The 15,352-nt window shown below is 39.2% G+C and overlaps 1 protein-coding gene across 2 annotated transcripts in view; it reads right to left on the reverse strand.

The window, feature by feature from the left end:
- Positions 1–15,352, reverse strand: part of KIAA1328 (KIAA1328 ortholog) — a 348,132-nt gene that overhangs the window by 283,989 nt on the left and 48,791 nt on the right. The gene's annotated exons all lie outside the window — the stretch shown is intronic.

Below are 15,352 nucleotides of genomic sequence, written 5' to 3' on the forward strand. Positions count from 1 at the left end.
GGGGTATTACCATCATGGGGCCTTGTAGGGAACTTATCCACACACTAATCTTTATTACTAAAATACTACTCCCAACACTATCAACCTAGGGTATTTTGATTGTAAGAAGAAAGGTAAAATCATCAATATTTTACAATAAGATTGACCATTTTTAACCTCAATAAGAAAATTTTATTATTTGAATTGTTTTTTTTAAAAAACTTTTGCTAATATATATTTGACACACAGTCCATTCTTTTAGAGGGAGACTAAGAAATAAAAACATGTACTGGTAATCCCAACAGTGTAGAAGACATGTGGTTTCACACCAAGATGCTATCTGATAAAACACAGAAATCCCCTTTAGTTCTACACTTAAGTCTCAGATAATTCTGTGCATCCAAGGGTTTGGGTTTATTTATTTATTTATTTATTTTTTAACTTTCATTTAATGAATATAAATTTCCAAAGTACAGCTTATGGATTACAGTGGCTCCCCCCGCCATAACTTCCCTCCAACCTGCAACCCTCCCCTTTCCCGCTCCCTCTCCCCTTCCATTCACATCAAGATTCATTTTCAATTCTCTTTATATACAGAAGATCAGTTTAGTATACATTAAGTAAAGATTTCAACAGTTTGCACCCACATAGAAACACAAAGTGAAAAATACTGTTTGAGTACTCATTATAGCATTAAATCACAATGTACAGCACATTAAGGACAGATTTCCTACATGAGGAGTAAGTGCACAGTGACTCCTGTTGTTGACTTTACAAATTGACACTCTTGTTTATGGCATCAGTAATCACCCTAGGCTCCAGTCATGAGTTTCCAAGGCTATGGAAGCCTTTTGAGTTCACCGACTCTTATCTTATTTAGACAAGGTCATAGTCAAAGTGGAAGTTTTCTCCTCCCTTCAGACCTCCTTTGAAGACCTGTTCTTTCCACTGGGATCTCACTCATGGAGATCTTTCATTTAGGTCATTTTTTTTTGACAGAGTGTCTTGGCTATCCATGCCTGAAATACTCTCATGGGCTTTTCAGCCAGATCCGAATGCCTTTAGGGCTGATTCTGAGGCCAGAGTGCTGTTTAGGACATCCGCCATTCTATGAGTCTGCTGTGTATCTCGCTTCCCATGTTGGGTCATTCTCTCTCTTTTTTATTCTATTGGTTAGTATTTTCAGACACTAGTCTTGTTTATGTGATCCCTTTGACTCTTAGTCCTATCATTATGATCAATTGTGAACAGCAATTGATCACTGGGACTAGTGAGATGGCATTGGTACCTGCCACCTTGATGGGATTGAATTGGAATCCCCTGGTATGTTTCTAACTCTACCGTTTGGGGCAAGTCAGCTTGAGCATGTCGGGTTTGGGTTTTTTTAAGAACAATCCTTAATTTCATTCTTGGCCTCAAGCTGTATTTTCTTGAAATATGTTAAATATTTAGTACAAGATACTAAAAGGCTGGAAAATCCTAGCTCTTTAAAATTCAAGTTTAGCTGGCACCTCCCAGCAAGGAAATGCTGATAGAGTAAGAATTCAAGTACAGAAACGCCTCTGCTCTCATTCTACTTCTGTCATTTTTCACAATTACTCTGATTCTTTAATGTAAGTAATTTAACGGATATTGTACCCTTTTCTGTTTTTAGGAAAACAGAGGACACTTCAGTACCTACTAAATGTCAAACATATTTGCTAATTCTCAAACATGGTCTTGATATATATAACGAGGATGTTTATTTTGTAAGTATAACTGTCCTATCAGCCTATTCGTGCATGTATCTGTTGCATCTTCATTCATCTCCTAGAAAGCTTTTCTTGCAATCTAGATATACTGTCACCAAGTGGTGGGAGAGTGCTAGATTATAAAACTCCAGCAGTAAAGTGCCGAGCTTCTCACAAGATCAAATGTTCTCTGATCGAGCAACTCTGGTTTAAAAATTCATTTATATAACAGGTATTTATGGACTACAAGGTACTGTAGATTCTTGGTATACACTAGTGCACAAGACAGAAATATTGTATGAAGGAACTAGACAATAAATAAATAACAGAATGTCAAGTGCTATGAATAATCAATGTTCATTCATGATTAAAAAAGATAGAAAACATAAAACAAAAAAAACTTCTAACAAAACTAGGAATAAAAGAGAAATTCTTCAACGTGATTAAAAAATAGCATCTATCAAACTAAAAAGGCCTAAAGCTAACATCAAAGAATGAGATATGAGAGTACTTCAAAAGTTCATGGAACATGAAATTAAAAGGGAAATTTATTCTGAAATCTATCCATAGTTTTTTCTTTTTCTTTCTTTTTTTTTTTTTTTTTTTGGTCATATGCATTTTCTATGAACTATTTAAAGATCCTTCATATGAACGTATTTCCTCCTAAGATTTGGAACAAGACAAAGATGTTCTCTCTTATTACTTCTATTTAATACCTAACTAGAAGCATTACAATACGGCAAGAAAGGAAAATAAAGGATGCAATGATTAGAAAAAACTAAAATTGTTTTCCTTTGAAGATGACATGACTGCACATAATATCCAAAGGACTCCAGCAATGCTAAAAAATATAAAATCAGGGGGCAGGCATTTGTCACAGTGATTAAGACACTGCTTGAGACGACGGATTCCTTATCAGAGTGCCTGGATTCAAGTGCCCTTTCTACTATCCATTCCACTTTCCTGCTAATGTGTACTCTGAGAGGCTGCAAGTGATGGTTCAACTAGTTGGATCCCTGCCAGCCCAGGCTGTTGCTGTGAGCTTTTGAGGAGTAAACCAGCAGATGGGAAATTCCTGTCTCTGCATTTGCAATAAATAAATACTTTGTAAAAGGAATAAAATCAATCCATAAAAAACAAATTAGGCCGGCGCCGTGGCTCACTAGGCTAATCCTCTGCCGTGCGGCGCCGGCACAACGGGTTCTAGTCCCGGTCGGGGTGCCGGATTCTGTCCTGGTTGCCCCTCTTCCAGGCCAGCTCTCTGCTGTGACCCGGGAGTGCAGTGGAGGATGGCCCAAGTACTTGGGCCCTGCACCCCATGGGAGACCAGGAGAAGCACCTGGCTCCTGCCATCGGATCAGCACGGTGCACAGGCCGCAGCGCGCCAGCCCCGGCGGCCATTGGAGGGTGAACCAAGGGCAAAGGAAGACCTTTCTCTCTTTCTCTCTCTCTCACTGTCCACTCTGCCTGTCAAAAAAAAAAAAAAAAAAAATTACACCTATACATTCAACAATGGAAAAATGAAATTAAAACCAAATTTAAAACATCAAATTTAACAGACTGCTACCTACATTATATGCATGAAGACTGAATCTCAGAATGCCAATATAGGGGTTGGTGCTATGGCAGAGTGGGTTAAAGCCCCAACCTGCAGCGCCAGCATCCCATATGGGTGATTCCCAGCTGCTCCATTTTTGATCCAGCTCTCTGCTAATGCACCTGTGAAAGCAGTGGAGGATGAATTTTTGGGCCCTTGCACCCATGTGGGAGACTGGGAAAAAGCTTCTGGCTCATGGGTTCAGATCGGTTCAGCTCTGACTGTTGTGGCCATTTGGGGAGTGAACCAGCAGATGGAAGACCTCTCTCTCTCTCTCTCTAACTCTGTCTTTCAAATAAATAAAAATGAACCTTAAAAAAAAGAATGCCAATATAGAGAATGGGTGGCTCCCCCAAATCTACGATTCACTATATAAGTCTCAAACTGTTGGTACCCAGATATCTTCCACATAAAAGGAAATAAATGCATAAATTGCTTTGACTATCATTACTTTGGCATTTCTTGTTATATGCAGCTAAGTCTACCCCTGACACAGATTCATAACACATTCTTATGTAGGTTTCATCCAATCATAGCATCTTCAGCTGTGCTTCTGAATAATTTTCCTTGAGACTATTCCATGTCTTGTTAGAGCAGCATATGATACTGGGATTCCCTGGCAATTTCTAGCTGACCTCTCTTAGCAATGAACTTTCTTACAACTGCTTCAAAAAAATTAAAGGGTTGTTCTTTCACATAATCAAAAACACAGTTTGCTTCAAAAGTTACACTGTCTCTTCAAATATAGGAAAGCTAGTTAGTTGTCTTTAGGCAACAGAAATCTGAATGAGGGCTATAAAAGCAAAAAGACATACACACCTTCAACTGAAGGTAACATACAAAAAGATAACATGTGCAAAATTCATCAAATATGTCTTCACATTAATTTTTTGTCCAATTTTTCAGGACAAAATATTTTATAGATCCCATATTTTAAGAAAAGTATACAGCTTTTTAAAAAGTTACATATTTTAGCTCATTTCATCATTTTGTACATAAATAGTCCCGCTATTACAGTATACATGTTACTTACAATAAAGTTGACACTTAGAGGTTCATTTTTCCATGGTCATCCAGTTATAGTTCAAAGGCAGAACTAAGTCAAGATTCGAAGCTTTGTAACTTTGGTGCTTTCTCCAAAATATTACAGTGCTTCCTGTTCTACCATATACCTAGACAAGTCATCCTTGAGACATCCAATTTCTTATTAACTAACAAGGTTTACAAACATGATTTTTCATAACTATTTTTATTAAGAGAAAAGCTGCCTTAGTAGCATCTCAAATGACATTTCTGTCATCTCAAGTAACTGTATAACATTATGTAAGAATTCTAGATTCTGTGGCATCTCTAAGTGATTACTCTTACCATCTTAGTAAAACCTGCTCATGGGGCCAGCGCCGTGGCTCACTTGGTTAATCCTCCGCCTGCGGCACCGGCATCCCATATAGGTAGCAGATTCTAGTCCTGGCTGCTTCTCTACCAGACCAGCTCTCTGCTGTGGCCCGGGGCAGGCAGTGCAGGATGGCTCAAGTGCTTGGGCCCCTGCACCCGCATAGGAGACCAGGAAGAAGCACCTGGCTCCTACCTTTGGATCGGCACAGTGCCGGCTGTAGCGGCCATTTGGGGAATGAACCAAAGAAAGGAAGATTTTTCTCTTTGTCTCTCTCTGTCTGTCTATAACTCTACCTGTCAAATAAATAAATAAACAAATTTCTTCACAACTCTTTTGCTTTTAGTCTCCCATAATCAATGTGCTGTTAGCCTGGCACATCTATGCCTTGGGGCTATTAATGTGAAACAGATGTGGCTATTTGGCAACTTTTCTCTGAACTTAGTAACTATTCTCTTTTGTCCCATACCATAAGCTCTCTCATGCCAAACTTTCTCCAGTGCAAATTTCTCACGTAGGGCAATTATTATTTATAACCTTTTCTGTCGGTTTCATCTCTCCTTCTCCCTCATTCCTAATTCCTCCTTTGTTTCTTACAAGTTCTGTGTTCATCAGTTTTTGTGTAGAAAAGGTCTGTCTTACAGATCTGAATGCCCCTCCTCCAAAAAACCCCCCAAAACCAAAAACACATACACTGTAGTAACTACTTGGAAAATAAACCAACTGGAACACAAGTATCATCTTCAGATATCTGGATTGTCCCATGCTACATTTATTTTTAAATACAAGAACTGATTGAGACTATTGTGATACAAGGGGTGCTTATTCCATTTGGTTCTGCTCTTCACAAGCCTGAGGATTCAAGAAAACAAGATACTTAACAGAGAGAGAGAGAGAGAGAATCCTTAATGCAAAAATCTAAAATCTAAAATGCCTCAAACTCTGCAGTTTTTTAAGTACCATACAATGCTCAAAAGGTTCCAGATTATTGAGCATTTTGGATTTCAGATTTTTGGATAAGGGATAATCAACCTATATTAAGAAGTTTTTTTTTTTTAAATGAGATGAAAGTTACAATCCTTACAGTTTTCTATAGCTCCCTATATAGTTCATATACTCTGTTAACTTGTATTCATTGTATGAGTACATCAAAACTAAATCTATTACTTTTGAAAAACCACAGAACTTGCAGATGCAAAATATTGGGTATAATTATTAAACAAATTATTGTATAAGTCTCTAAATGCAGTAAGAGTTCTAACTACCATCTGAATCATCTAACTATTCAACAGTGAAGGCCATGCAAAGGTTAAGAACCCTGAAAATATTTGCTATTGATTAATAATAAAGTCACTCACTATATTCTTCAAATCTAAAGCAATTCAAGCTGGGGTCTAGTAAATGGATTTAGCTGAAGAGACTACATCAAAATAATCCTTTTTTTAAAAGATTTATTTATTTGAAAAGCAGAGTTACAGAGAGAGAAAGAGAAAGAGTTAGAATGAGATTTTTCATCTGCTGGTTCATTCCCCAAATGTCCGCAACAGGTGGAGCTGAGCCCTTCTGAAGCCAGAGGCCAGGAGCCTCCTCTGAGTCTCCCAGGTGAGTGCAGGGGCCCAAGCACCTGGGCCATCATCTGCTGCTATCCCAGGCACATTAGCAGAGAGATGGATTGGAATGGAGCAGCTGGGACTCCAACCGGTGTTCATATGGGATGCTGGCACTGCAGGGAGGCTTTTAACCGCTATGGCTCAGAGCCAGCCCCTGGAATAGTCCTTAAGGAAAGTCGCTAATAGAAAAGGATAGACAGAATAATGAATACTCCTGAACAATAATCATTATGAGATTGATTTATTTTAAAGTCTATTTCTTCATAAAAGAACTACTGAAATGCTCCAAAACACTCTTAAATGATGCTTTCAAATTTAGCACCATTTACTCAGTGCAAAACAATCACTGAAAAAAATTTTTAATTTTAAACATGTAGAAAATATTTTACTTTTGAACTTCATTCTATTGTGCTTATTTACATGTGGGCATCAAAAATGAATGAACTCTAGCCAGAGGGCCATTTTAGAAGCCCCAATCTACTTGAATTCTAGTGTCATTCACTACAAAGCAACAAAGAAATTGCTCTAGGAGGGTGTGAAGGTTCTACTACTGGGGTCTTCAGAAACTGAAGATACCAAAACCAAAGCAAAACAAAACCTGGCAGTGAACCTATTTTTTTTTTTAATAAAACCAGTACTCCAGGTTACTAAGAGTCTCAGACAACAAGGCAGAGAGAGACATATCCCTAAAAGTAAATCTCATGTAAAAACAATACAGAGGTAAATCTCCAGGATAGTTGTTAAGTTGCCTACATCACATGGAATGTCTGGGATAAAATCTCTGCTTCCCTTCTGATTGCAGCTTCCTGCTAACGTACCCTGTAAAAAGCAACCAGTGGTATCTCAAGTAGTTGGGTCCCTGCCACCCAAGTGGGAGACCTGGACTGAGTCCTGGGCTCCTGGCTTTGGCATGGCCCAGCCATGGATGTTGTCAGCATTTGGGAAGTGAACCAGGCAATGGCTCATTTAAAATATTATGTATATGAGTGGGTGTGTGTGGGTGTGTGTCTGTCTGCCTTTGTCTTTCTCTCCTTTCAAACAAGTAAATAAATATTTTTTAAAAATACAAGTAATGTAAAAATTATTTTTGAAATGTACATTAACACACAACCAGGAGAATAAAGAACAAATAATTAGAGAATATCTGAAAACACATGAAAGTTTAGAAGCACTGTATTTCTACAAATGACAAAAAACCTTTTTGACTTATACCTAAAATAAAAAATAGCAAAGAACTTAGTGCATGTTAAATACGGTATTGGTCTGCTCAGGCTGCAGTAACAAAATACTACAGACTGAGTAGGTGGTTTAAACAGCACAATTCATTTTTTCACAGTTATGGAGGCTGGAAAGTCCAACATCAAGGTCTGGAAGAGTTCAGTTTCTGATAAGGGCTTTCAAAGATGGCTGCTTTCTTGCAACCTCCTCACATGGTTCGCTGCCACCTCTTCTTACATGGCCACAGACACTGGATTAGGGCCTCACCATTATAACCTCTTTTAGCATTTACATCCCAAACCCTCTTTAAATTACAGTCACATTGGTGATTAGAGATTCAAGAAATGAATCTAGAGGGAGGGCAGTGAGGAAGATGGGGAAGAGGCAGACATAATTTAGTCCACAACAAATATAAACACAACAAGTAAATCAACAAAAAAATCTTGCTAAGCCCAGGATAGAGGTCAGAGGAGCTAAAAATAAAAAGCTCAATCTCTCACAATACTTCCAACAATGAAAGGGTTAGCAGTTAGGTAAATGTATCAGAATTTTTAAAACATTTGTTTCATTCTCACAGAACAATCCTAAAAAATCAGGAGAGGTACCAGAAGACGTAAACAGATCTCAAAAATCTCTTCCAGCCTTGCAACAAACCAAAAAATATTCTTTTAAGTACAGTTGCCTCTCTGGCTAGAAAATACCTCTTTTTCTTCACAATTGTCACTTTCTCACCCCTACTCCAGGCTAACATCACTTCAAGTTGACTTACCCTTCTAAAATGGCTTTGAGATACTTCTGCATTCAGTGACTCCTCTAAAGTTGTGAGGGTGCAAGTAGACAAAGATAGGATTATTGAGATTCTGATCTGTTTCTTACTCAAAATTCAAGTACTTTCAATGCTAGGGATCCAGAGTTGCCTTAAACATCATAAAAAGAAGCACAAGTGGGTTGATGCCATGGCATAGTGGGCTAAGTCTCCACCTGCAGTACCAACATCCCATATGGGTGCCAATTTGTGTCTTGGCTGTTCCTCTTCTGGTCCAGTTCTGTGCTATGGCCTGGGAATGCAGTAGAAGATGGCCCATGCGCTTGGGCCCCTGCTCCCTCATGGGAAACCCAGAAGCAGCTCCTGGCTATTGGCTTAAAATCAGCCTAGCTTTGGCTATTGCACCATTTGGGAAGTGAACTTACAGTGGAAGACCTTGATCTCTGTCTTTCCCCCTCTCTTGAAGAAAAAAATCAAGTAAAAGAACAATGACAAAGAAATAGAAATAAATTCTAAGTAGCAAAAACCAATGAGACTTTCCAGGCTGGTTGTATAAAGGTAGACCATATATGCTCTTTGACACTAGTAATGAAAGACTTGAATGCTATACTCAAGAATATGCTTTTGGGGCTGGTGCTGTGGCATAGCAGGTAAAACCACTGTCTGCAGTGCCAGGATCCCATACAGGCGCCAGTTCGAGACCCGGCTGCTCTACCTCCAATCCAGCTCTCTGCTATGGCCTGGGAAAGCAGTAGAAGATGGCCCAAGTCCTTGGGCCCCTGCACTCACATGGGAGACCTGGAAGAAGCTCCTGGCTCCTGGGTTCGGATTGGCGCAGCTCTGGCCATTGCAGCCATCTAGAGAGTGAACCAGTGGATGGAAGGCCTCTCTCTCTCTATCTCAATCTGTGCATCTCCTCTCTAACTCTTTCAAATAAATAATCTTTAAAATAAAAGAATATACTTTTGATGTTTTAGGCCACAAGAAGCTACAGAAAGGTATTAAGAAGCCAAGTTATGTAATAAAAATAATGGTTCGAAAAGAGCAATCTGTCAGCAGTGATGGAATGAACTCAAAGGACAGTTGGAAAGAATGAAAACAGAACACAAGGACATGATACAGCATGCCAGGAATGCAGTGAGCTGGCAGTGAAAACAATGAAAGACAACTGGCTCAGAACAATGTTTCCCAAGGAAAAGGAGAAAGACTTCGTGACTGCATAGAGAAGTCAAAAACACAAGAAAATCACTGGAATATTCTACAGACTGGATTTCTAGATAACTTAGGGTAATCTTTACACATTCTCTTGAGCACCAAAAAAAATATTTAACCAACTTTGAGTGAAAAATATGTGAGGTATATTATAAATTTTTATAAAATTGTGCTTTACCTTTAAAGCAGTCTAGAAGCTAAGGCTGGTGGATATCTCCATCCTTCATCAGTGCAGAAATAATTTGAAAGAATGGAAAAAGCAAAACACTTGGTGTCAAAACACTTCCCTCTTGTTCTGTAATGGACTCTTTCAAACCTCCCAAACTGTATCTTCACCTGTAAACGAGGGTAAGGGTATCTGCCCCACCTAACCTAACCAGATTATGGAAATTAAAAACCTAAAAGTGAATGTGCTCTGTAAATAAAAAATCAATACATAAGTTAAAGATGTCTTATTAACAGAAGTACTAGCAGTAATAAAAACTAACAGGATAAAAATAATTCAATGTTACCTTGCCTTTTCACAATCATCATCATTATTATATCCTACACTGTGCTTTAGTATCTATGTGAGTAGAGTTCTAGACTGCTGTACACATTCAGTTCTAACATGGCTTTTATTTTTATTAAATGATTATTATTTATTTTTATTTATTTGAAGGCATAGAAGGGAGGGAAGGGAGAAAAGAAGAAGAGAAATTTCCTGATAGTTCACTCCCCAAATGTCTGCAACACTGAGGGCTTGGCCAGGCTGAAGCCAGGAGTCAGGATCTTCATCTGGGTCTCCCACAAAGGTAGCAAAGACCCAAGTACTTGAGCCATCCATGTTGCATATTAATAGGAAGTGCACGTGGAATTCACACTCACACTCAGGCACTCCCATATGGGATGTGGATGTCCCAAGTAGTGGCTTAAACACTGCACCGCAACACCCGGCCCTCTGATACGGTTTTTTTATTTTGTTTTGTTTTGTTTTGTTTTGACAGGCAGAGTGGATAGTGAGAGAGACAGAGAGAAAGGTCTTCCTTTGCCGTTGGTTCACCCTCCAATGGCCGCCACGGCCAGTGCGCTGCGGCCGGCGCACCGCACTGATCCGAAGGCAGGAGCCAGGTGCTTCTCCTGGTCTCCCATGGGGTGCAGGGCCCAAGCACTTGGGCCATCCTCCACTGCCTTCCCGGGCCACAGCAGAGAGCTGGCCTGGAAGAGGGACAACTGGGACAGAATCCGGCGCCCCGACCGGGACTAGAACCCGGTGTGCCAGCGCCACTAGGCGCAGGATTAGCCTATTGAGCCGCGGCACCGGCCCTGATACAGTTTTAACAGCTTTTCTGCCAACTCTGTCAGCTTTAATATTCTCAGAGTAGTTCAAATCCCTACTTCTAATTTTCTGTTTAAATCAGCAACAGACTTAAAAATCTATATACCAGACAATGAATTTACTGTTGCCCATATGACAGCCTCTGGAACTCTGATGTAAGAAAAAATGCACATATGGGGACCAGAGCACATAAGGAATACTTCTGTTTATTCTCATTTCCTGGATGTGTCTAGAAAAGCAAAGTGTAAATATAACTCATTATGAAAGAGTAACTTAACCACTAAAGGCTCTTATTGAAATAGAATTAAGCATATGGATAAATTTATATAATCTAAAAATTTTACACAAACACTTCTCATCAATTCCTCTTTGCAGTTAGCATTAATATCTAAATATTTTTAAGAGAAAAATATCTTTAAGAATAGTTTACAGACTGGCATTGTGGCATTGCTAGTTAAGCCGCTGCATGAAACATCAGCACCCCATGTGAGTGCAAGCTGGAGTTCTGGCTGCTCCACTTCTGATCCAGTTCCCTGCCAATGCCCTGGGAAAGTAGTGGAAGATGGCCCAAGTGCTTGGGCTCCTGCCACCCATGAGGGAGATTCAGATGGAGTTCCTGGCTTCTGGCTTTGGGCTGGCTTAGGCCTGGCCACTGCAGCCATTTGGGGAGTGAACCAGCAGATGGAAGATCTCTCTCACACTCTCTTTCCCTCTCTCTGTAACTGACTTTTGAATAAACCAGTAAATCTTTAAAAAAAAAAATTGACAGCAACAAAACTAGTAACAACCGATTCTTTCCTTAAGCACAATATCTCCCTTCAATACAAATGGAAATTTACTTCATCTATTATTCTGACTTAAATCACATTCTAGGACAACTTACAATAACAATGGTCCAAAACCTGCTAAATTTATACAGCATCATAAATAAAATGACCTCTAACTAGTAGAAATCCTACAATATGAAAGATAATGCTCAGATTAGTAAAACAGTATATTCTAGGGCTTGTTAAGTGGAATAAAGTAGTTATAGCCAAGTACACAGAACACAGTTTATCACTAAATAATTCAATTTGCAAACCTGCAAACAGGAGCCTAATATTTATTCAAAACAAAAGGTTAAAATTCATCAAAGCTGATAAGGTGTCTGGCAACATACTTTCCTATATTAATATACCTACACCTTTTCTTCTTCCAAATCTTTTTTCTGTTCCCTATATAGTCTTCTTCATTTTCAGTATTTAAGATTTTTAATTCTCTACAACTATTTTGAAGACTAGAAAATCTCCTCCCTTTCCTTATGAAGAGTCAGGAGGAGCAACAATGGAGAATCCTTTCTCTTGAAACCCATGCTCTTTCTCTTAAAACTTATTTCAACTTTTCTTTCCTATCCCCTGCCCTCCCACCACCATTCTACCCCAAATATATGATAGACAGCACTGTCTACAGGATGATTTGTATTCTTTTAAAAAGTCTAAGCGATGATGACAGCAGATCATGGTAAACTGGCTCCTTTATAGTAGAAGTCAGATGTAAAGTTAATAGAAAGTTTTAAATACCTCTTACGTACTCAGAACCAATGAGTTTTTTAAAGATAGCTAGATAAAATTCTTGTGATTTCCTCTAACCCATTTTCAGCACTGAGATATCTGAGCCATTCTACAACATTTCTCAAAAAGACAACAGTTGGTTCCTTTAAAAATCTTCCTTCCTAAAAGTTTCTAAAATGACCACTTATGTAATGGGCTCAAGCCTGGGAGCCAGAAGTACCACTAAATAATATCAGCTTTCTTAGTACCAAACAGGAAAAATAATGGAACTAGACAAAAAGGAGAAAAAACCACAAATATCTCTATCATTCTGGTCTCTAGGAGAGGAAATTTAAATCTGGTTTCCTCCCAACGAGCAAACAACAGGGTATATGGTACAGAGAGCCTTCCTTTTCCTCAGATATTGGAAGATAAAGCAGGGAACAGATAGATCTCACTTTCCTACTGGGTCTGTAACCAGCCCAAGCACTTGCATAACCTAATGAAAACCATCAAAACCCTAGTGAAAAAAGGCACACAATTGAAATGCAGAGGGGCTAGTCTTCTTATCCTTCATCCATATTAATAGCAGTCAAGATGGGAATTGCTATCTTTTATTCATGCCTATTAAGTGCAAGACCCTGCTAAGTTCTTATATACAAAATGCAAAGAATCAGTCAAATTTCAACAGACCAGTAAAGAAAGTATTATTCATTACCTAAATATTATAGATGGAAAAAAAAAAAAAAAGAGAGAGACTCAGAGAAGTTGAGTTATTCAGCCAGCCAGGGCTGAAAGGGGATTTCTGACTTTAAAGTCCACAGTGTTTTCATGACTGTCACCTCCCTTGCTATACCAGCGAGTATAAAATAGCAAGTCAGCAAACATTAGACTTTCCTTCTGCAAGCTTTTGATAGTCCTCTTGATCTGAGCTGTATACTCTAGAAACCTAGTTAGTTCAAATATCAATCAAGTTTTCTAATGGCTACACCTTCTACGTCTTATATTTCTACATGTTAATATATTTCAGAATCATTGGACAATTTAAGCTTCAAATTTCTCTCCTGTCATAATCATTCGGCAAGCCAAACATTGACGAGGTTCATCACATTGGTTAGCTTCGTAAATAGCATATTCATTTTTCTTTCTTTCTTTCTTTCTTTCTTTTTTTTTTTTTTTTTTTTTTTTTTTTTTTTTTTTTTGGCAGGCAGAGTGGACAGAGAGAGAGAGAGAGACAGGGAGAAAGGTTTTCCTTTACCGTTGGTTCACCCTCCAATGGCCGCTGAGGCCAGCGCGCTGCGGCCGGTGCACCGCGCTGATCTGAAGCCAGGAGCCAGGTGCTTCTCCTGGTCTCCCATGGGGTACCGGGCCCAAGGACTTGGGCCATCCTCCACTGCACTCCCGGGCCACAGCAGAGAGCTGGACTGGAAGAGGAGCAACCGGGACAGAATCCAGCGCCCCGACAGGAACTAGAACTCGGTGTGCCGGCGCCGCAAGGCAGAGGATTACCCTATTGAGCCGCCGCGCCGGTCAGCATATTAATTTTTATGGCTAAATTCTCAAGAAAACTTTTTTGTTCAAAGACCAACACATTGGATGTTTTAATAATGAACTTAATTCTCTATATGAACAAATCCTCCAAAAGTTTTATCCTAATGCAAACATGTAAAAATTTATTTTGTAGTAAAGCAATGGTTTGTGTTTTTATACTTGATCAGTAAGTGAAATTATTAAAACTTTTAAATCAAAAAGCCCACCAATTTGGTATCACACATCTTTAGAATTCCAAAAATCGCAGTTCATGAATAGAGCTCCTCACACTGAAACAAACTTTAAAATGAGTTGGAATTATCGGATTTCCTGTATATGAAAGACTCTGAATCATTCATGTATGATAGGTAAATGCGTCTATAGTTAAAACCATTGTTTTAAAATTATAGCCTCATTTTATCTTTCTAAGTTTTATAGATTTTTATGTACTAGAAAATCATCTGTATTAACCTTTGACAGGTTTATTCTGGGAAAGGAGATTGTACCTGAACCATCTACTCAGAATAAAAACCATGGATGTCACTGCTTTGTACCATAACATTTTTCTCCCATTGCAGACAATAAAGTTACGTGTGTGTGTGTGTGTGTGTGTATGTATGTGTGTGTGTATATATATATATATATATATACACCATCTATCTTTGGTGACTAAAAAAAAACTTAAACAAATCATGCCTACTAGACCTTTCTGCTAATGGTCTAACATTTATTTCCACCTTCATTCGTGGGGCCAGCATTGTGACACAGCAGCTGAAGCTGCCACCTGTGGTGTCGGCATCCCATGTAGGCACTGTTTTGAGTCCCAGCTGCTCCACTTCCAATCCAGCTCTCTACTAATGTGCCTGGGAAAGCAGCAGGAAGACAATCCAAGCAATTGGGCCCATGCAACCACCTGGGAGATCCAGATAAAGCTCCTGGTTCCTGACTTTGGCTGGCCCAGCCCCAGCTGTTGTAGTCATTTGGGGGTTAAATAAGTAAATGGAAGATCTCTCTCTTTCTCTATAATTCTTTCAAATAAATAAATAATTTTCTTTTTAAAAAAAAAAGGCCTCATTCACAATAAAGAAAAAATGCTCACACCCAATCTCTTTCTACCATATGAAAAATAGGTCTGGGGCCCGCACTGTGGGGTAGCAGGTAAAGCCATTGCCTGGAATGCTGGCATCCCATATGGGCAGAAGTTCGAGTCCCAGCTGCTACACTTCCAATCTAGCTCTCTGATATGGCCTGGGAAAGCAGTAGAAGATGGCCCACACCTTTGGGTCCTTACACCTATGTGGGAGACCTGGAAGAAGCTCCTGTCTCCTGGCTTCGGATGGGCGCAGCTCCGGCCATTGCGGCCAATTGTGGAGTGAACCAGTAAATGGAAGACATCTCTCTCTTTCTCTGCCTCTCCTCTCTCTGTGTAACTCTGACTTTCAAATAAATAAATAAATCTTTTTTTTTTTT

This window comes from Oryctolagus cuniculus, chromosome 10 (assembly GCF_964237555.1).
Source record: "Oryctolagus cuniculus chromosome 10, mOryCun1.1, whole genome shotgun sequence".
Classification (NCBI taxonomy): Eukaryota; Metazoa; Chordata; class Mammalia; order Lagomorpha; family Leporidae; genus Oryctolagus; species Oryctolagus cuniculus.